Genomic DNA, 21,880 nt, shown 5'->3' on the forward strand with positions numbered 1-21,880 from the left:
TGTAAATCTGACATTTTTAATTAATTTATTTTTGCCGGTAAATTTTTGGCCATAAGGTGGCATATGTTAATCATGCATAATTTTATCCCTTTTTATCAATCACTTCTTGGTTTGTGTACTGGAAAGTGAAATAATCAAATTATGTTATATGGGAAGTAGGAGTGGTCCGATTTCGCCCATTTTTACTCTCTGACATAGGAATATGAGAAGCATGCCACGTACTATGTTTAGTCGAAATCGGTCGGTCGGGATCCGAGATATGTGATTTCTTAAAAAGTGGGCGGTGCCATGCCCATCTTACAATTTTCACACCGACTCCCATAAAACCTTCTCACACCATCTCGAAGGTAAAATTTTATGTCTCTGGCGTAATTATTTAATGATTTTATGGGCATTTAGTAGTTTTGAACAGTACTGTTGTATGGGGAGTCCGCGGGGTCATCTTCCGATTTCATCCATTTTCACACTGTCGATAGGAGTTCTTATAATATTTAGTTGTTGTAGCTGTAGTGCTCACAGGTGCCACTTGCTACTGCGATCCGATTACGCCCATTTACGAACCCGTATTTTTTGTTAACATATATTCAAGTTACAGCTTGATCGAAAGGACAGACAGACAGTCACCCGGATTTCAATTTCATTTTTCGTTTTCTAATGGTAGTTTTCCGGTAGTGAGTGTGTCGTAAACGCGTTAATGGCTCCACTGCGAATGGCGTTCAGTTTGTATCCGCAGATAATTGTATCCATAGCCTGGTCGGTGTTGTCGTTGACGTAATCAAGGAATGAGATCTTTATGCTCCTAGTAGACGACTCCGCTTTAAACGATATATTCCAGAAGACACCGGAAAAATGCAGACTTCACTGTGTAGGTGTTCGGCGGCAGACATCATCGGAGTTTACGTACTCGGATCCGAATAAGAAGAAAGAAAGTGCTCTTAGCTTTTTAAATGGTGGTCTAAATAATTAAGACATCCGTAAGTGTTCTATGTTAAATCTTGTTCCATATACTAGTCGTAAGGACTATCTTCTTTGCTGGCGTATACACCGTTTACGCAATTATAGTCATGTTAACAACAGCGCGCCTGTCATTTCCTCTTTTCGCAAAGTGGCGCTCCCAAGTGAAGTCATTCCTTTCTCTCTACCTGGTCTTTCCAACAGTGTGGAGGTCTTTCAACTCCTCTGCTTCCACCTGCAGATACTGCGTCGAATATTTTCAGAGCGAATGGAGTGTTTTCATACAAATTTCAGATTGATATCTCAAAACCTGAGGAACTAGTTGACGTATAAACAGACAGACGGACAGCTCGTTATGTTGTTCAAAGCATACAAAGACGAAAAGTTCGTAGAAAAAATTGTTTTAATTGCAGTTTATATAGAGGGGTGACCACCCCGCTGCTGAATTGGTTTGGTGGGTAGCCTCATGTAAACGCATTAAATTTCTTCACTTCTTGCCATTTTTTTTGCATATATCATGACTTTAATGAAAATTTTCTAGGTTAGATTAAGAGGTCCATTGATATCACTTGGAAACTGGGACTAATAATAAATTGTACATTTAAAACGGTTTTTATATTTTAGAAGTATATTTCCATAGAAGCGGTGGTGAAGCATTTAAGCACTACTCTTTTCGATAAAGAGCATGTTGTTCAATGCATACAATGACGAAAAACTCGTAAAAAAAAATTGTTTTAATTGCATAGATTTTCTAGTACGATTCTGCTTCAGCCCACAAGGCAAAAAAAAAAATATGTCCATTTCGAATAAAATTTTGTACATCACTCATTTAATATACCCACAACGGCCCATGTGCTGGTTACAGATATGGTGGCAGAACGCAAGGAGGACAAGTCAAAACACCAACTCGTTCCCAGCCTGATGGAATTTGGAAAGAGTGCTTTTTCTTGTGGGCTCATGGACTTGCAGTTTCCAACAAATCCGCTGTGACTAGGCACCTATCTAATCAAATTTAATATCGAAATCACTTGATGTTATTACTAATGATTTCATAATCATTATAATCCTCAACTTCGGAATAGTCGGAATAGCCATCTTTGCTTGAAAGACACTGAACTTGTTTGGTAGCCTGAAGCAGGAGTTGGATAGCTACTTCTTGTGGGTTGTTATCTTGTCGCGAAGAAGAGGCTCAGTAAGTCCAATGACCCTGAGGGGGATGCTGGAGCTACTAACAGTTGCCTATCAAGCTGGTAAAGTCGAAGGTGAGTAGCGAAGCTGAGACAATATACGAACATAATACAATATTTCTGTTAGATTCTATTTCACATGACAGCGACAGCGGGCGCCAGTCATGGAGCAAGCAACTCGCGTTATAAGCGTACGCGGTTCGCGGGCCAAGGTAGCAGCCTTACCAAAGATCCCCTCCAACCTTTATCCTGAGCATCGACACATCCGTGAGAACTCTTACTACTTGTTCTCCAGTGACTCTGCTCCACCCACATATCTTCCGCAGGCATATTCTCAGAGAAGGAACCACCCGGAGTAAGTTCTTTGAATACGTTCGGCGTGTTTAGCGAGTGTCCCTTTACAGAGCGCCCTCTATCAAACAAATTCAAACATTACTGGCTTCAACCCCCATTTTTTATGAGACCCACTTCTAAACGAGGTTAGATCTCCGAAATAACGGCCCTTGGCCGGATAAAATCCGGGTCAATTCCGGTGCATAGAACCGCCTGTTGTGGAAATTGAGTACTTATTGCTCCCTGGACTACGACAGAATAGCTCTTGATGTCTCCTATTGAACACTTGCGTAGTGAGGCCCTTATGCTGCCAGTTAATACCCAGTTATATCCAATATATGTCTTGCATGTAATGAGTCTGCGCATGACACTGGCCATCTCCTTGTATGCCCCACCAACCCCACGCATCTGACATCCCTCTCTCTTTGGTCCGACCCCGTCAAAACAGTACGTCTCTTGGGCCTTCCTTTGGAGGATGTCGACGACAACTTAGCTAATCCTTACCATCCTAACGGGGATTAGCTATCCGTTAAAACAACAATAACAACATAATGCCCACTTTTCTCCAATAGTTCATATTTAGCTGTATAAGCTAAAGAGTGAGGTCCAAGTACTTCGTCCTGTTCACAGATTAAGACGAGTGCTTTCAAAGCGAAACAAGGGAAAGACATTTTATACATCCTGGTAAATAAAACCAGTTTGGTTTGACGGCCTGGCCTCTTCTGTTAACCCATCTGGCTAGTCTAACATTCTATAGCCGAAATCTTGGATTGAGTTCGTTAATATGTGTGATAACATAATCAACGTTCTCGTTGAGAAGGACTGTAACGCCCAAAATTGGACTTAACTATTTGCTATTCTTGCTTTGGCATTGGAAAGGTATAATATTTAAATAATACGAGGAACTAAAGGCGCTCCGGAACTCAAAATTTGTTACTGTTTCACTTGAACATTTCACGTATAAGCTCTTCCACATGAATCGAGAGATAGAGAGACACACAGAGAGAAATATGTAGAGAAAGAGAGAATAAACATGTATATTTCAGTGCAGCGTGTAATAAATGAAAACAGACATACTCATACATACATAGCTCGAGCCCCAATGTTTTTGAACCTGAAGGTGGCGTCGATGACGATGTACGCCGACGAGTAACTGCACAGCGCTATAGATATGGTTGCTTGGCAGCAAAGCTTTGAAGTTCAGTGGATGAACTTGAAGCTTGATTGTGTATGCGCACACGACAACGTTTACTACGCGACTAACACGGCCGAAGAGCACCACGCTCAGCGGTACGCTCGCACAATTCGCTACACTGGGAGCAAGCGTAGACATTCTGCTAAAACTTAAACGTACATACATACATACATATCGTACATGTAACACAGGCAGCGCAAAGTGCAAACTGCAACATTCAGTTGATTGGCTGTAGATTCGCTCACGATGTTAGCGCCGCCACTGCTGTGACTGCTATTGCATTGGTATGTTACTGCCGCCGTTGTTTGTGGGTTTCGCGAAGCGCGCGAATCGCAGACAATTTGTACTGGGTCTCGGCGAGATGTTTAGTCTTATTATGACTGCGACAAAAGACGGTTGTTGCAAATAAACGTGGATTAATTCGTTCAGCGGGTGTGTGTTAAGCGGCCGGATATTTGCGAGTTTTCCGAAACATTTTGACTTTTTCGCATCGCCTATTCGTACGCCTGTTCCGCATCGTTTTCGTTTTCGTTTTTTTTTTTTGTTTTTCGGTTTCGCTTTTTAAATTGCTTATTCGGTTAGCAATTGAACAGATAGATAGATAGTCGCGCGCAAATACAAATTCAATTTGACGACGACGGTTCCGCGACCTACCACTAAACGCGTCTCCATTTATTGGACCCAATGGCGCATTGGTGTCGTCACCATTGGATGTTAGCCGCGATGTGTTGGAATATTATTTGGCGCTGCTCATGATCAAATACTTTCTGTTACGCTCATAACGGGTCAGCAATAAAGTTCTAATTAATTAAAATTATGAAATACATACATACATACATACATATGCAGATGTATGGCTATGTAAACAAATAACATTTTTGTTGCTCTGTTGCACAAATGATAAATGTGGTGCCTTCCTGTAACGCATACTTTTACAAGGTAAAAATTATAAAAAATAAAAAGAAATCAAAAATTGGATTAAAGGTTAGCACTAATATTGCAAGTAGTGTTTGTGTGAATATTGAAAGCAAAGGCGAATTATTGAAGTGTGTTTTATTTTAAGCTGCAAATGTGGATTGCTTGAAGTCAACTTCAGCTTGAAAATTCAGCGTTGCTTTTATAAACAAATTTATAGCAAAATTAAGACAAAAAATATTTTTAGATAAAAAAAAATCAATGAATAATTATAAAAATAAAAAAATGTGATAAAAAATATAAAAATAATAATAATTTAAAAAAATTAAAAAAACTATTAAAATATATTTAAAATAAAATTATAAAAATGTTAAAATTTAATAAAAGAATTAGAAAAAAATAAAAAAATATAATAAAAAAACTATAAAAATATTAAAATATAATTAAAAAATATATAAAAATATTGAAATATAAAAAAATGTAAAAAATAAAAAAAACTTAATAGCATAAATTTCAAAAAATAAATAAATACAATAAAACAAAAATATAGCAAATATTAAACTACAACAAAATCAAATTTAACAAAAAAATGAATAAAAAATAAAAATTTTCCCACAATTCAATTAGAAAACAGTTTGAGTCATTAAAAAGCTCAGTCGCTAAAAAGCAGCAAAAATTCAATGTTGTGAAATTTCGCGAAAATTTTCGGTATTTATTTATTTATTGTTTTTTTTTTACCAACAATTACAACAAAAAGGCTTCGTAACGTCGAATTTTGAACTTTTGGCAATATTATTGCTTATGCGAAGGTGTCACTGACACCCACCATCCAGCCAGTCTGCCAGCTGCGCGCAGCAAACTCTCCGCTGCCAGCAAAACACCCGCTGCACAACAGCAACTGCGCCAATTGCATTCGGTGAGCACTGCTGAAAGACTTTATTCGATCAGAGTCAGTCGGCTGCTTGGCTGGTTGGGCTGTGCACGATCAACTTCATCATCTACGTAATCATAATCAACGCCGCCATTATTACTTGTTAATCAGTATCAACTACATGAAATAACAGCAAAACAGCAAGAGCAACAACAATTGCAAACGCGTAACACATGGATTTTTGCCTTATAATAAACGTATAAATATTTCGTTGTTTTTGTTGGCCATCAACGTCGACGTCGTTGCAGTTATACGCGAGCGCACGAGTCCCTGAGCGGTGCGCGAAAGCGTTGCCGCCGTCGGCGTCACTGTCGTCGTCGCTAAGTTTTCTGTGAATGCCACGGCCACTGCAAGAGGAAGCGTGAATGCATTTGCCGTTTACCTCTAGTCGAGCTTTTTATAATCTATAGCCACAACATACATACATACATATATAGAGATATGTGTATAAACATATATGCACAAGTGTTTATATATGCAAATGTGTACATACATACAAACATATGTAAATTTGTGTGATCTTTATATTTGAATGCGTGTATATGTCATTTCATTTCAGCATTAATGCAAAGCAGACAATACCTACAATAACAACAATAAAATACCATCGTGCGCCTAAATTAATCAGCATTTCGGAATATGTGTGAACTGCAAGAATTTAAGGAAATTCGCGCAATAAATTTTGTACAATATGAAAATAATATATACATACACACATACATACGTATAATGAATGTGACTACAAATAACTTAAACTAAAAATTAATAATTACACAAAAATCGATAAGGAGTCAACAAATAATATTATTAGTGTGTTAGTGTTTGTTAAAATGTATTGGTTTCTATAAAACAACAAAACAACAAGAAAGGTGTATAACTGCGCGGGCATACTCATATACGCATCATCAGTCGATATATAGCGTGTGTTCATACATACATATGTACATGTATAACGTGAATGAATTCGGCTCGTACGAATATCGTCTACCCCAAGGGCAATAAACCTACTATTGCATGCGATATCAATACATCACATCACATCACTTCGCATCGCACGGGGTCAACGACAGAGTGTGCTGCTGTTTAAACGTTGCCGCCGCGCGAGTGAGAGTGTAGCAGAGTACGACCTCCGGCGTCTCCTTACGTCACTGCCACCGACACCGCCACTGCCACTGCCTGTGCCTGTGCCGGAGACACCAGCTACAAGCAACCAGCAACCGAAGCGACTGTCACTGCCGTATTATTACTTTGGTTGTTACTGTTGTTGTTGTTGTTGTCGTTGCATTCGTCACACCGCGCTACGTTACGTATTTACATTTGCGCTTGCATACATACACATTCATACATACGTATATGCATGTGCTGAAATTGCCTCTGTTTTCGCGACGCTGCGCCGCCTCCTGTGAGATCTCTGCTCCACCGCTATCAATACTGTTGTTGTTATCAGACACGAATTCACGCATTGACAATAGCAGCAAGTGTGCAATGGATAAATAATGCACATGACATAATGTAATGAAAGTATAGAAACCAATACGTAATGTAATTAAAAAAAAAAACAAGAAAAAACTACAAAATAATTATTTCGTCTCTTCGCAATATCATTTGCTGTTCGCTGATATTTGCATATATTGAGGATAATGGCTCAGCTAAAGGAGTGAATCTTTACTTTCTCAAAAGGTGAGTACACTTAATACAAATCGTTGCAAATGATTCCCATGTCCATGAAAATTGAAAAATTTTCAATTTTCGGAGATTTGGAATTTTCGTTATATATTATATTATACATTCTTTAAGCCCATACTTATGTCAACTATACCAGTATTATAAAGAAGAAATTTCAAATTTTTGATAGTTTGTTCGAAATCACTTTACGGATTTGATAAATTCCTTCAGCGTTAGGGATTTACACTCTCTCCGATGAATATAGGCTATGTTATATTTTCAAAAAAGTCCGGGATCCTTACCGAAACGACAATAAACAGTTAAACTGGAAGCCAATAAGCCACGCATACATCAGTTTCGGTCCTTAGCGATACCAGATGGAGTTCAGTTCCTAGGTCCTCAGTTCCTAGGTCCAAGAGAAGTAGTCATTCCTTAGGATGCCTGCGCTTGACGCGAATTTTAACAGACTCTGCGGCCTCACTATTGTTAGCTCCTCCAGTGAACCATTCCGTGGGGACCCCAAATGCTTACAGCGTAATCTTGTTCCATTGTTTTCCTGGTGACCTGCTCTAAACATTTCCTGCTGCCACCAAACAGTGACCAGCTAGTATTCCGAGCATGTTCCTACAGTCTCTTCTATCGAGTGCCAATAGGAATTTTGTGTACTTCGCATCTACCGTTTTGCACATGGCTTTGCAGTCTTGCTCTCAGGTAACTCGTTCCATCGGGTTTTAATTTTCTTTACCATGCTTCTGTCGAGTTCGTCGTATAGACAATGCATGGGTTCCCAATGTTGATCACGTTTTCGGATGTTAGCCGTACACCATTCTTGGCAATCTCGTCCACTATTTTATTGCCCTCGATGCCTTTATGGCCTGGCACCCAGTAGAAGTGAAGTAGCTTATTTCTGGCATGGCAACACTTTCCACTGCTACCCTGCTTCCCAAGACACTACTGGCCGATATGCGATACGATGTTACTGCCTTCATTGTTGTTTGGCTGTCTACGTAGCTGTTGACTCTGGAATTACCTGCAGGTGCATTAAAGCCCAGCTCCGCAGCTTTCGCAATAGCAAAGATTTCAGTTTGAAATATACTACAGTGGTCCGGCAACTTAAAAACCACAATATAGGTCCTTACTGAAATTTGTTCCTTCATATTGAAGGCTTATTCAATACCTCTATAGTTATAACTTATTGAATTATTCGATTCGGACATTTCATATGAAAGATCATCATTTAAGTACTGCATAGTGATAGAATGTAAATTGCGATAATATGCAGTGTTTGCTGACCCCAAAATCAGCAGTAACCAATATGCAATAAAATTTTTTGTGTTTCGGTTTCGCATATTTCTTTTTTATTCGTTAATAAATTGACCCACTTGAAGCCAATGCGAACAAAAAAAGCTGAATATTTTAATGCTGAATCGTGGTTAAAATTAGTGCATTACCCAGAGGGTTGCCAACTGGAAGAAATGTTGAATAAGCTTCGCATATGTTCTTACCGATATTGACAAAAACAACAATTTCAATTCGAAAACAAGAAACAGCGTTAAACTTCGGCTGCAGCGTTGCTATTCCCTCACTGGTGTATTTCTAATAGTTATATCTGTAAATCTTAAACTGTAACCGGCCAAAGGTTGGCATCGCATCCAACCGTTAAGCCACGCTGTTTGATATAAACGACCGTTTAATCTTTAAAAAGGAAAAATAGCTTTTAAGAAAATGAAAATCTTGTATGAAGTTCTTGCAAGACAGCCATCTGTTAAAAAAAATATGCAAAAGTCGGACATTACGACGTCGTTTTCAGCAGGCCCTTGTGAAAAAAGCTGCTTACAGGTTCAACAAAATTAAAAAAGAACACATGTGTTTTACTTAAGATCATAAACTAGGTATTGGACGAAAGAAGAACAAAAGTGAAAATTTTATTTTTTCGATTCGATGTTTTTTTTTTTAATAATTTTAATTGAAAACATACTTCGTCCAAGAAATTATATCTTGAAAACCTCTATGAAATTTCATTAAGATCGATTGAGTGAGTCGCGATTACCAACTTTAGAAACACAGTCTCGAGGAAAAAGTGTCTAAACTCCTAAATGCGTATGTAACTGACCTCGAATACCCATCTTCTTCAAGGCTGTAGCTCCAAAACTAATACTCGGCTCAAAGTGAGTATTTAGGACAATATTCTAGAGATATTATAGAATTAAATAACATTTAATGCAGCCGTGAAACCCATGTAACCCCTCAATCTGACTTTTACAGACATGCACCTGAAAGGGTGGCCCTGCCCGAAGTGGTTTCAACAAATTTTCCATAAATTTTCCCTTATTTTCTTTCAGTCTCAGCTAACTGTATTGAATTAGAAATGAAAAAGTCACCAGTTCACTTTCATAACTGTCACTTGCGCTGGCACTCACACACACATCCAGTCAAAACCAAGCTCACATGCACACACACACGCCTAAGCTTTGCAATCTAAAATTCTATGCATTTTCATATACTCATTGTCATATTTATGTACGAACATGAGCGACTGTAAATGCGGGCGCATACTATATGTGAGTGTGTGTGTGTGTTCTATGCGCTGACCTAGACATTGACTAGTGCACTTGTTACGCCTCGTATGCCAAACAAAACGCAGTGAACGCAACAACCAAACGAGACTAGCGGCACTAACAACACACTAATAACAACTGATATTAACCGCAACAACAATTTCAGAACTGGATTTTACTGTAATAAAATGACAAAAATCATACAAAAAATTGCATACAAACTTTAAATAGAGAATTGTTTACGAGAGATACTGTTTCTGCAGGCGATAACAAGGTGCACGATGAAGAGGTGAATTGAGAAGGGTGCTGAGTATATACTATACTAATAGCAGCTAGATTTGTTCCGGTCGTATTGGACAGATCAGAATAAAGAAGCGGTATTCGGTATTTTTTTAAAATTCGGCATTTTTTTTTAGAAGTTTTGGCACTTTTTTGAAAATTCAGTACTATTTTGAAAATTCAGTACTTTTTGAAAATGTTATACTTTTTTTGAAAATTCAACACTTTTTTAAATCTGGTATTTTTTTTATAAAATTTAGTACTTTTTGGAAATTTGAATTTTGTTTCGGTACTTATTTCAAAATGCAGTATTTTTTTCAATTTAGTACTTCTTATAAAATTCTGATTTTTATTTGGAAATTTTGGTGCTTCCTTAAAAAATCATTACTTTTTTGAAAATTCATTATTTTTTTTTAAATCCGGTATTTTTTTGGAAAATCCAGTACTTTTGGGAAAATTCACTACTTTTTTGGAAATGCAGTACTTTTTGAAAAATCCAGTACTTTTTTTGAAATTCGGTATTTTTTTTGAAAATTCAGTACTTTTTCGAAAATTTAGGACGTTTTTCAAAATTCAGTACATTTTTGAAAGTCCAGTCCTTTTATAAAAATCAGTACTTTTTCGAAAATTCAGTACTTTTTTGGAAATTCAGTACTTTAAAATTCGTAAAATTCGGTATTTTTTTTGGAAATTTAGTACTTTTTCGAAAATTCTGGACGTTTTTCAAAATTCGGTACTTTTTTGAAAATCCAGTACTTTTTTGAAAATTCAGTACTTTTACAAAATTCAGTACTTTTTTGAAAACTCGCTGTTTTTGGTTCAAATCGCGTTCTTTCAGTCATCTTAATTGCTGTGTTCTCTCTATGCAAACACCCGGTGCTTGTGTGTGTATGCGTGCGCATACGTTACTAATGTGCTAGCCAGCTAGACTCGACTTGACTCTTTCGAGCGCCTAGACTGTTTATCGTTACGTGCTTTTTCACAATGTCAACGAAAATACAGTTAACTTATGTTTCACTTCTCAAGGTTTTGTAAACACGCTTTGAAAAACTGAAATACTCGCTCGCACTAAACATATCGTAGTAGTTGCTTATTTGTAGAATAGACAGAAATAGCTGTACACACACACACACACACGTATGCAGGGCTGAAAACATAAATGAAAATAATAGTAAGAATCGTAATAACAAATCTATACTATGTATGTATGCATATGCAAATCTAACAATGAGAAACGTTATATTGCTGCCGGTGGCACTGGCAGGGCGGTCGTTCGACAAGCTCGAAAGAAAATGTAGCTTAACAAAATAATAATTTGGTAGCAGCGTGAATGGACGTGAGTTGAGCCAAAGCAATTGTAGCAGATCTAAGCGTTTTACGGCAGTTTGCGTCTATGTACATAAGTATGTGTGTGTGGCATGTACTTGAAGACAGATGTTGTTTCAGCGCAGTTTATTAACTGAGTGCTTGTTTTTTTTAACATAACGTACATTGTTAAAATTTATCTATGGCAAAGAGTATTCAAGAATCGTTGCAAAGTCTAGCCCACTGGTTTTCAATAGAACCGCGGCTTGGTGCGATATGAAAAGCTAACAGTATTTTCGGATAAAGTTTCAGCTAACAACATTGAGCAAAGACATACTGCATTGGCGTATTTATGGAGTATGGAGCTCATTTGTTGCGACACATTTGCTCAAGATGAAAAAAGTCCCGATATATGTAAATATGGACATATTTTACATAAATACATACATACATATGTACTATATATTTATGAAGTTTAAACTTTGCTTATTTTGTATGAATAACTCTACAAATAGAGCTTAGTTTTGTCATTATTTAAATCATAATGCGAACATATGTGTATATGTATGTATGTATGCTCACTTCTTATTTCACCTTGCGTATAAATTCTCTAATACATGCATATGTAGATATGTAGATACATATTTAAACATTATGTTATCACCCCAGCATTGCCACAGTGCATATGTGTATATAGGCACAGTTGTTTCTGAATCTTGTTAAGCTACTCTTAAGCAAACGTTAAAGAACACAATATCTAAGGTTGTAATTATTTGGAAATTAAGCAATTTTTCGAAACATACTTATTTTGTCGGTAATTTTTATACCCACGAAGTTTGTAACACCCAGCAGAAAGCGTCGGAGGCCCTCTAAAGTATATACATATGTATGTATATGTTTATAATTGATCAACTTGATAGGCTAAGTCGATTTATCCATGTCCGGACAGTCCGTATACAGACAGACTGTATATGAGATATCGATCTGAAATTTTGCACACGTTCTCTTGATATTTGACGACTATGGTTTAGATATAACTTTTTTATTTACCAAGATATCTTCCCAAAATTTGGCACAGATTATTATCCAAGGGCATTTCTATAATATCCGAAGAAATAGTTGAGATCGGACTCCTATGACATATGTAAAACTGCCATACAAATTGGACGATCGGAATCAAATGCTTGTATGACCAAGTTTTTCATTTGACGAGATATCTTCAAAAAACTTCTCATGGATTACTGCCTAAGGAAATGGTGCGATCTCCAAAGAAATTGTGAGAAATCTTTTGTATTTGTGAAGAGTATTTTAGGTAACGTTTTTTCTTGTTCTGGTACTTAGTAGTACCTCAACACGTTATCTACAACTCAGCGGAATTGATAAGACAAGTTATTCTAAAACTGTTACTAAATATTTCTCACTTTTTATACTCTCCAAACATGCCGCTTCAGTGTAATATAGTTTTGCGCAGCTAACGGTTGTATTACCGTAAACTAATCGATATAGATTTTTCCATATTAAAATTGTTTAGATGCCCGATCACAGCACAATCATTGGAAACTGCAAAGCCGATGAGCTTGCTAGGGCTCCAATTTCATCCGATTTGAAGCAAGTTGGTTGTCCGATGTCCTCATGCAATGTAGCGCTGGTCAAATGGACCTACAGTGAACTTGGCAGTTGCTGTTCAACAATCAGAACCTGCGCCACTGCGAATTCAAAATTCGGATCCAAAGCGTACCGTATGTGGCCCGCCGAACTACCAGGTGTTTTCCAAAGTAAGCAGGACTTCTTGAATCTAGCGCCCCCTGTTGGTTCCATCTATATGTCGACTGGTGCGTTAGAATCTGCTATCTTTATCGATTGTCCAGTGAGTGATTTCATGACATTTCATCAATTAGAAGTGAAGTTATTCCGCTTTATGTGTCAGTATGTTTTTGTTATCGGTGCGAAAATGAGCTTCGAGCAAAGAGCCAACATTAAATTATGTTTTAAAATTGGTAAAACTTTTACCGAAACGTTTCAATTGATGAAACAAGTTTATGGCGATGATTGCCTATCCCGTAGCAGAGTGCACGAGTGGTTTCAACGTTTTCAAAGTGGTCGTGAGGACATAAATGACGATCAACATGTGGGCCAATCAAAATCCGTGATCACCGGAAATTCCATCGAAACTGTGCGTGAATTCATCAAAAATCAGCCGAAATCATCATTAAAATTCATGGAAATGAAATTGAACATCTCCAACACATCGATTTATTGCATTTTGACTGAACATTTGAGCTTACGAAAGGTGTGTGCACGGTTTGTTCCGCACAAATTGACTGACGACCAAAAATTGCTCAGAATCCAACATTCGAAGGACGATTATTTGAACAAAAATCACATTTTAACCATTAACCACTCCCCGTATTCACCTGATATGGCACCGTGCGACTTCTTCCTTTTCGGAAAAATGCATTTGCCCATTAAAGGAAAGCGTTATGCAGACGTAGAGGCCATTCAAAAGGCTTGCACCGGCATACTGACGGCCATACCGGCCAACGAGGAGGTGCAAAAAGCTGTATTGAAGCAAAAAGCAAGAGGAGACTATTTTGAATAAAATAAATTGATTTTGCCGAAAAAACCATTTGTTCTGTTTTGTTTTTTTTAAGGTCCTGTTTACTTTGGAACGTACCTTGCACTTGAACTTGGCGTAGTCCATTTTGCCGCAATTGTAAATTTTCTGACTGGACTCTGTCCAATATGTAAATACACACGCGGTGCGACTAAATTTTTTGTCAGACGCTCTTTGCCAAAGCTGTTTGGAGGAAGTGGTGAAATCATATTGTCACTTTATTCTATTTTGTAAGACTGCGATTGAAGGTAAACACACACCTTTAGAGAACTTAGTGACTGAAATTTATATTAGGTTAGGCTAATCTGGTAGGCCAATAAGTCACGGATAGACCAGTTTGGTCTTTCGCAATACCAGATGGAGTTTAGTTGCTGGGAGTAGTCATCCCTTAGGATGCCTGCACAGACTCTGCGGCCTCACTATCGATGCCTCATCCAGTATATCATACTGTGGGGACCCCAGATGCTTACAGCGTAGTCTTGCCAATGCGGGCGGTGTCGCCAACAGGCCACCAAATTGATATTAACCGCCTCAATAAATTTGTGGTTAGCTCAAAAAGCTTTGTCGGGAGGTAATGGAATGGAAGTAAGGAGGTAAGAACAAATATCGGTTGAAATGAGATCCATCAATTTTGGATCAACCCTACGATCCAACCTAATCTAATCGAGATAGATATGGAGTGATATATACACATATGTATATAAAAATGTTTCATTATAACGAGCATTCCGAGAATTTCGGTTAACTGTGGTCTGTCCGTTCGTCCGAGCAAGCGATAACATAGTAAAAATTTTGATGACGCGTGGTTTGGCAGCCAATGAAGGTAGATATTGCAGATGGGAGGAATCGGATCATTGCCACACCCACAAAATGTAACGAAAACATATTAAGGGCGATAATTAAGCTCCAAATTAAGCTAAAACCCGTTATTTGCTATAAGATATAGTAGTGAAGAGAAACATCTGATAACCACGCTCACTCCAGATATAGCGGCGTCATTGCGTCAAAGTCATTTAATTTTACACCCGACCTGGTACGAAATGACTTCATAGGAGTCGGTATTACATTTCGACAATGGGCGTGGCCCCGTCCACCTTTAGGCAAAATCGTATACCACAGGTACTAATTGACTAATTTCAACTAAATTTTGGAAATTCTTCATTCGTATGCTACATTGTGAAAATGGGCGATATCGGACAAAAACCACGCCTTCTTTCCATATGTAAAAAATTAAAATTTAAAATATATCTTTAACTTAAGAGAATATAAACAAACACCAATAAAGTTATGGGAATTAAACCTTGAGCAAATAGTGTCTCTGAGATAGGCCATTTCACGCCCAAAAATAGTTAAGGGGGTATTCTACTATAGAATTTTGAAAAATTCGATTTTTAATAGTTAATATCGGACTATAGCATTTCAAGTCTTCGGGTACTGAACATGTACTTAGTCCTCAGTGCTTATCATATAACTCATTCTTTAACGAAAATATACATTGTGGCTTATTACTAAAACTCGGAGAGAAACTAATCCCGACAGTTGTGTGCGCTTGAGTCGAAACAGAGTAAAATCGGGTCAATAGTTACATTAACCCCCATACAACTAATACAAAGTTGTTCGAACTTTCAGTGGACTTTATGTCGTAAATTTTGCTTAATGTATATAAACTTTTAATATTGGTTATACTATAGTTTAATTCTCCGAGAATGCGTGATGTTGGTCCATGATTTCATGACTTTCGCTATTCTAGCACACTATATGTCCAAAGTGTCGCTCAGTAATTTAGTAATCTTTATAAATTCGCTTAGAAACATGTTCTAGAGTTGAGTTGTGGAAGGTGAAGAGTTACAGCAGTCTGTCAAGATCTTCCCCTAGCCCCAATATATGCAATATATCCAATAATTTCCATACATTTTGATTTCTCTAACTTGAAACAGCTTATGTTGGTCAAAAATCTAATAATAACAAGAATTTGCAGTGTGTGAAATTATGTCGGTGCTGATTTTGGTTATTGAGATGATTTGTAATATGAATTTAACACGATTTAGGCGCTTCACTCTCACTAGTTAGGAAACATGTTCATAAGTATACATACATACATATGTATATGCAAAATTATTTAGACCCAAGCGCATAAATATGCGAGAAATTTTATGCGATTATACACAATTTTATCACATGCTGGCTAAGCATCGGTAACTAGCGTTACAGCAACAAATAACAACTAACTAATATTAGATTAGTGGTTTTGGCATTGATGCGAAATGGTTGACCTTTAATTGTGAGCTGTGCGCTTAATTTGTCTTTACCTGTTTTCGGCTAACTGCCTGTATATTTGGGGTATACAACGCGTGCTAGCTAGCTATAGAAGAGCTGAAGTTTGTGCTGTGGCAACGAAAAGCTCGTTTGTAAGTTCTTATTAGGCTGGCAGAAAACTTAATAGGCGCACAAGTATTCGGCGGATAGGTAAACTGGAGAAAAAAAATAGACAAAGACTCGGCAGAGAACACAAACTGTTGGCAATGAGACGCTAGAGAATGGTTTTATTAAACAATAAGAAAAAAGTGTTAACCGAAGCTATAATACCCTTCGCAAGTAAAAATGTTCAATAAAAGAACTTGATTTTGACAGTTTGGTTTGTATGAGAGCTATGCGTTATAGTGATCTGATCTGAAATTTTTTTTTTCGGATTTTAGTGTGGTGCCTTGGGTAATAGTTTATGTAAAATTTTGTGCAGATATCTTATTAAATAAAAAAATTTTCCATACCAGCAAATGATTTTGATCGCTCGGTTTGTAAGACAACTATATATTATAGTGGTCCGATCTGAAAAAATTTGTTGGTATTTTAGAGTAGTACCTTGGGTAATACGTTGTGCTAAATTTTGTGAAAATGCCTTATTAAATTAAAAAGTTTTCCATACAAACACATTATTTTGATCGCTCAGTTTGTATGACAACTATTTATTATAGTGTCCGATCTGAAAAAATTTTTTCGTTTATTAGAGTAGTGTCTTGTGCAATACTTTATGTCAAATTTTGTGAAGTTATCTTATTAAATTAAAAAGTTTTCCATACAAACACATGATTTTGATCATTCAGTTTGTATGACAGCTATATGCTATAGTAAGCCGGTATCGTCGATTCTGACAAATGAGCAACTTCTTGATGAGAACGTGTGCAAGATTTCAGAACGATATCTCCAAAACTGAGGGATTTCAGGGTATAAAAAGAGACACACACCGAAGAGCAATCAATCAATTTTCAAGTTAGACATACATACATACATAGTTGTGTCATAAATTATTGTATACAACTCTATGTACTTACATTTCATAAGTTTTAGATTCAACTAACTCCTACTTGCACTACTACAGTACTAATACTACCTGTAACATAAGTACAGTTAAAACTCGCGCTCAACAATAAGCACATAGCAGTATATGTCTAAGCATTTGGGAGCATGTGCGCCCCTTTTTTGAAACACAATTTACCTGTTCTTTTATTGAATTGCTAATTTTGTGGTAGTTATATGCGATAGCCGACGCGTCATAGCCGCGCCAACGGCGAACCTAACACAACCGAAAACGTTGCGCTCTTGCGTCCCTCTGTCAAAGCATTCATCTAAGTTATTTGAAAACATGACCTTACACAATGCCAGCCAGACAAGCAGCTAGCCAGCGCGCACAAGTTTTATTCAACTTCGTAGTTCGAGCAGCATAAGCAGCAGCTCATTTACGCTTTACGCCGCGCGACGAAGTGCAAAACGTTTGCTTTTGTTTTTGTGTTTGCGTTTGCTTTTGCTCTTTCGATTTCATTTTTGGTTGTCGGTTACTCGCGCACACTACAACAGCACAGCCGAAAAACAAAATAAGGCCAAGGTGACTCACCTTGATTTAAACTCACAAAAACTTTTATGACCTCGAAAAAGCTTTAGCTTCGGCTTCAAATTCAGCACCATTTTCGATTTCGGCTTCACCGACGATGCGAGATGCACGAATTTCGGGCAGCAAAGTGTATGGTAGCATAGAATAGACTTGCGTTTGCGTAGCCGAGAAGCTGACGAGCTGAGTTTCTCACCGCTGTAGAGTCGTTTCGCTGCCTTTCGCAGACTTTTGCGCTTCCTCAAGACTTTTTTTGGCGGGTAACGCTGCCGCTGTACTTTGCCTATTTCGGTTAACTTTTTCATATGCGCCATTAAGTGCATACGCAAAACTTATGTGCATGTTGTTGTTGTTGTGTTATGTTATAAAAATATGAAATATTTATTTTTTGGCAGTACGAACTTCATAAAGCAACCAAAAAAAGCCCAGTTCGCTGGCATTAAGAGTGCTAAAATTCGATTGACATTGCTGCGTATGTATGTAATTGTTGTTGCTATTTTATGATTGTTTAGCTTATAACCAACTGTTGTAGGTGCTTGCTGTCGTAAGCAGGTCCTTGAACCTCCGCATGAACGGCCGTGTAAAACTAAAAGTTTTCGGCGTTGGTGCCATTAAACTGGCAACGCGATACACGATGCGTGCACTTACCTCAACAACTGTCCTTACGACTGCCTCGTTTTAGGTGATTACACTTTGGGGTATCGTTGTCAATTATTGTGGCTGTTGTTTTAATTATTGGTGGGCACAACCGCAAATCGATGAATAACTTGGAGAGGTAAATGACTGGCTTCTTTTTTAGGATGATAAAGGCAGTTCATGGCTTGTCAAGAGTTTGAGGCAAGGTTTTTTGTTTTTATAACCATTTTATTGTTTGTTTTTTGGAAATAGTGGCAAGATTTTATATAACAATAAAATATAGATTAAATTGAAAGTCTTATATTTCCAATAAATATGTAAAATGAACTTAATGCCATGCACGAAGAAGTACGGTGAAGACGCATTCCAAACACATCAAACTGATGTGGAAACTCAATGTGAAGGAGAGCGTGAAAAAGACCTGTGGTGCCTTCTATGCATATCAGATAATGCTAGGGTCTACATGAGACCTATCATCTGGCCGCAAACATTCGCTCTGCAGCAAAATCAACTTCAAGCTCGGCGATGTAAGTTGCATTTTCCGCAAGGATCTTCGTGCAAAGCTCAATAAGCAGAGGATTGAAGTTTTATTTGGGAAAGAAGATTTCATATCACATTAAAAGAGGTTGGATGGCAGGATGAAAGAGCATGCGACTTGCCGGAGGAACTTATAATATCGACAGAGACGGATCAAAAATTGCTCGAAGCTGGACCTTAGGTGACCTTTCAACCCAAAGGAATACTGCATACATTTCATGAAACGAAAAACGATGGCGAAAAGTGCCAGTGCAGGAAATACTTAAGTCACTACACACGATACAGAACAAAATTTCCCAGAGGGCTGATAGACGGATCAGGGTGAGATCGTTCACATCGCCTCGAAAGAACTGCAGGACGGCTGTTGGCCTAATGCCAGGTCACAACCTATTAGTATCGCATGCGAGGCGGATGGGCATAAGTTACGACGATGCATACAGAAACTGCAGTCTCTCTCTTTCATGCCTACTTCCCTGTACTCCTCCTACGCTTTTGGCCAGCCTTATCTATAATTCGTCTTAGATATCTAGGAGCTATACAGTTCATAGGATGAGAATTGGGAATTGGATACTAAGTCGCTCTTAAAGTTCACAAAACGTGTTGAAGTCCTGTGTGGTGAATACTTCAACTTCAAATGAAATTAAAATTGACCTCTACATGGCATTACTAAGTACTATTTATGTCTATGTATGGCGTGATAGTCGACAAGTATAACCTAACCTATCATTCTAAAGAGACTAGGAAGTTCAATTAAAATAAGTCAGGAGTCTTGAGAAGATTTATTCGAAAATATTTTACAAAATGTACGTAAGTCTTTCAGATCGCATTACGAACACTATTTTTTGCCTTCTTTAATTTTTATAAAAAAAAAATAACAAGAAGATACGCTAACTTTGGTTTCACCGAAGCTATAATACACTTTAAAAATACAAAATATTCCTTACAATAACTTGAGTTTTATGGATTAGCTTCTATGGCAGTTATATGTTATAGTAGTCTGATTCTAAAATTTTTTCCAGTGATTGTATCCGTACTTTTGAGAATGATCCATACCAGATTTTCTGAAAATTTTTTGTCACATAAAAAATTTTCCATACAAGAATGCTACAGTGGTTCGAATTCGGCCGTTCCGACAAATAAACAGCTTCTTGGGGAAACAGTCGTTTGCAAAATTTCGGAGCGATAACTCAAAAGCTGAGGGACTGGTTGGGTATATACAGACGGCCATGGCTAAATCAACTTGCCTCGTCACGCTGATCATTCATATATTGGTACTTTATACGGTCTCCTACGTTACCTTCTGTTTAGTTTATAATAATTCTAAGTTTTAGTAAGTTTTAGAATTGTCGTATTTTGAATATTACACATGAAATACATATGTACATATGTACATACATTTGTATATTTGAGCTTTAATGTTACTTATACGTCATGTGCCACATAAACATTTAAACTAAGAACTGTCAGATATCAATTTCCATTAGAGGCCGAAAGTTGCTATTGTTTTGATATTAACCTTCTTATCTGAGATAATATTTGATAGTTCCTAACAATATTAAACTGAGGAAGAACAAACATAAACGTTAACAGAAATAACAACAAAAAAAACAACAGCAATCATATAGAAGTCAACAAACAATAACAGAATACAAATTCCAGCAAAACCAAAGAATAACCAATAAAAATAAAACGTAAACTCTAGCCTTGCTTTCGACGGTTGGTAGAATATACATATAATATAGAGTACGTGTGCTCTCCACGAGTGCTAACTACGTCATCAGAGCAAAAACAGAGCATTCATACATACATACAAACGCGCGCGCATTCTTTCTGCAATGTCAGAATGTTGAGTTAGTTCTGTTAGCAGAGAGCATATTGTTTGAGTGCTGCGGAATGCAGCGAGAGAACCATGCATATAAGCAATGTAAAAAGTACGCTTAACAGAAAAAGTTTATTTTGTAAACATTGGTTTATCAATATAAAATACGCATTTATGCAACGTCAGTGAGTTATGTTTTGAGCTCTCTCTCTCTCGCTTTCGTTTACAGTGTAGCGTTGTGAAGATATTGCTCGTATGCACGTTCTCTGTTCTCCAACTCTCAAACGCGCAGTGGACAAATGCGCGGTACTGTCAGCAACAATATGTTGCTGCTGTTTGTTGTTGATGCTGCCAATATGTGAGCTTTTTTCTACTTGATTAATATTTGTGCTTTGCAATGTTTGCTTTCCTTTTGTGTCTTCGCCTATAGCCACTCATGCAGACCGAGCGCACAGTGTTTATTTCTGCAATATAACTCAATCATTATACAGTTGAAGCTATTTAAGGGGTTACATGGGTTTACGGGTTTCAAAAAATTAATTTTTTTTATTGTCTTATTAAATTCTACAACACCTCTAGAATATTGTCCTAAACTTTCAAGTTGATCCGAGTAATAGTTTCGGAGATACAGCCCTGAGGACTTGTCCGCTCGAGGCTAGCTAGGCTAAATGCGTCGTCTTTAAACGCGTCTTTTTCGAAACTATGTTTTTGAAGTCGGTTGGCAAGATTTCTCGAGAACTACTTAACCGATCTTCATGAAACTTTACACATGTCTTTGAGATTCAATTCTTAAAGACTTGAATGAAGAATTGTTTTTATTTTTGATTACAACTATTTGAGAAAAAAAATTCGCGAAATTTTCTTTTTTTTTTTGTAAAAATGTCCAAAAAATCCAATTTTCATTCTTTTCCTTCGTTCAAGTTCTAAGTTAAGATTTTAACGAAAACACGTATTTTTTTACTATAGATGATTCTGTTAGAAGGGTTCACCGGAAAATTGACTGCTTTAATGTTGATACCTTCAAAATGTTTCCCTTTGGATATTAAGCACTTATGTCAGCGCCTCTTCT

General features: G+C 37.3%; 1 protein-coding gene across 1 annotated transcript in view; it reads left to right on the top strand.

Moving 5' to 3' along the window:
- The first annotated feature begins 4,018 nt into the window (after positions 1-4,018).
- LOC126762995 (ecdysone-induced protein 74EF) overlaps positions 4,019-21,880 on the top strand; it is a 147,071-nt gene continuing 129,209 nt past the window's right edge. Inside the window, exons 1-2 of the mRNA XM_050480138.1 lie at positions 4,019-4,608; positions 6,075-7,195. The gene's annotated coding sequence lies outside the window, so the exon portion shown is untranslated. The remainder of the gene's footprint in view (positions 4,609-6,074; positions 7,196-21,880) is intronic.

Source organism: Bactrocera neohumeralis, chromosome 6 (genome assembly GCF_024586455.1).
Source record: "Bactrocera neohumeralis isolate Rockhampton chromosome 6, APGP_CSIRO_Bneo_wtdbg2-racon-allhic-juicebox.fasta_v2, whole genome shotgun sequence".
NCBI lineage: Eukaryota > Metazoa > Arthropoda > Insecta > Diptera > Tephritidae > Bactrocera > Bactrocera neohumeralis.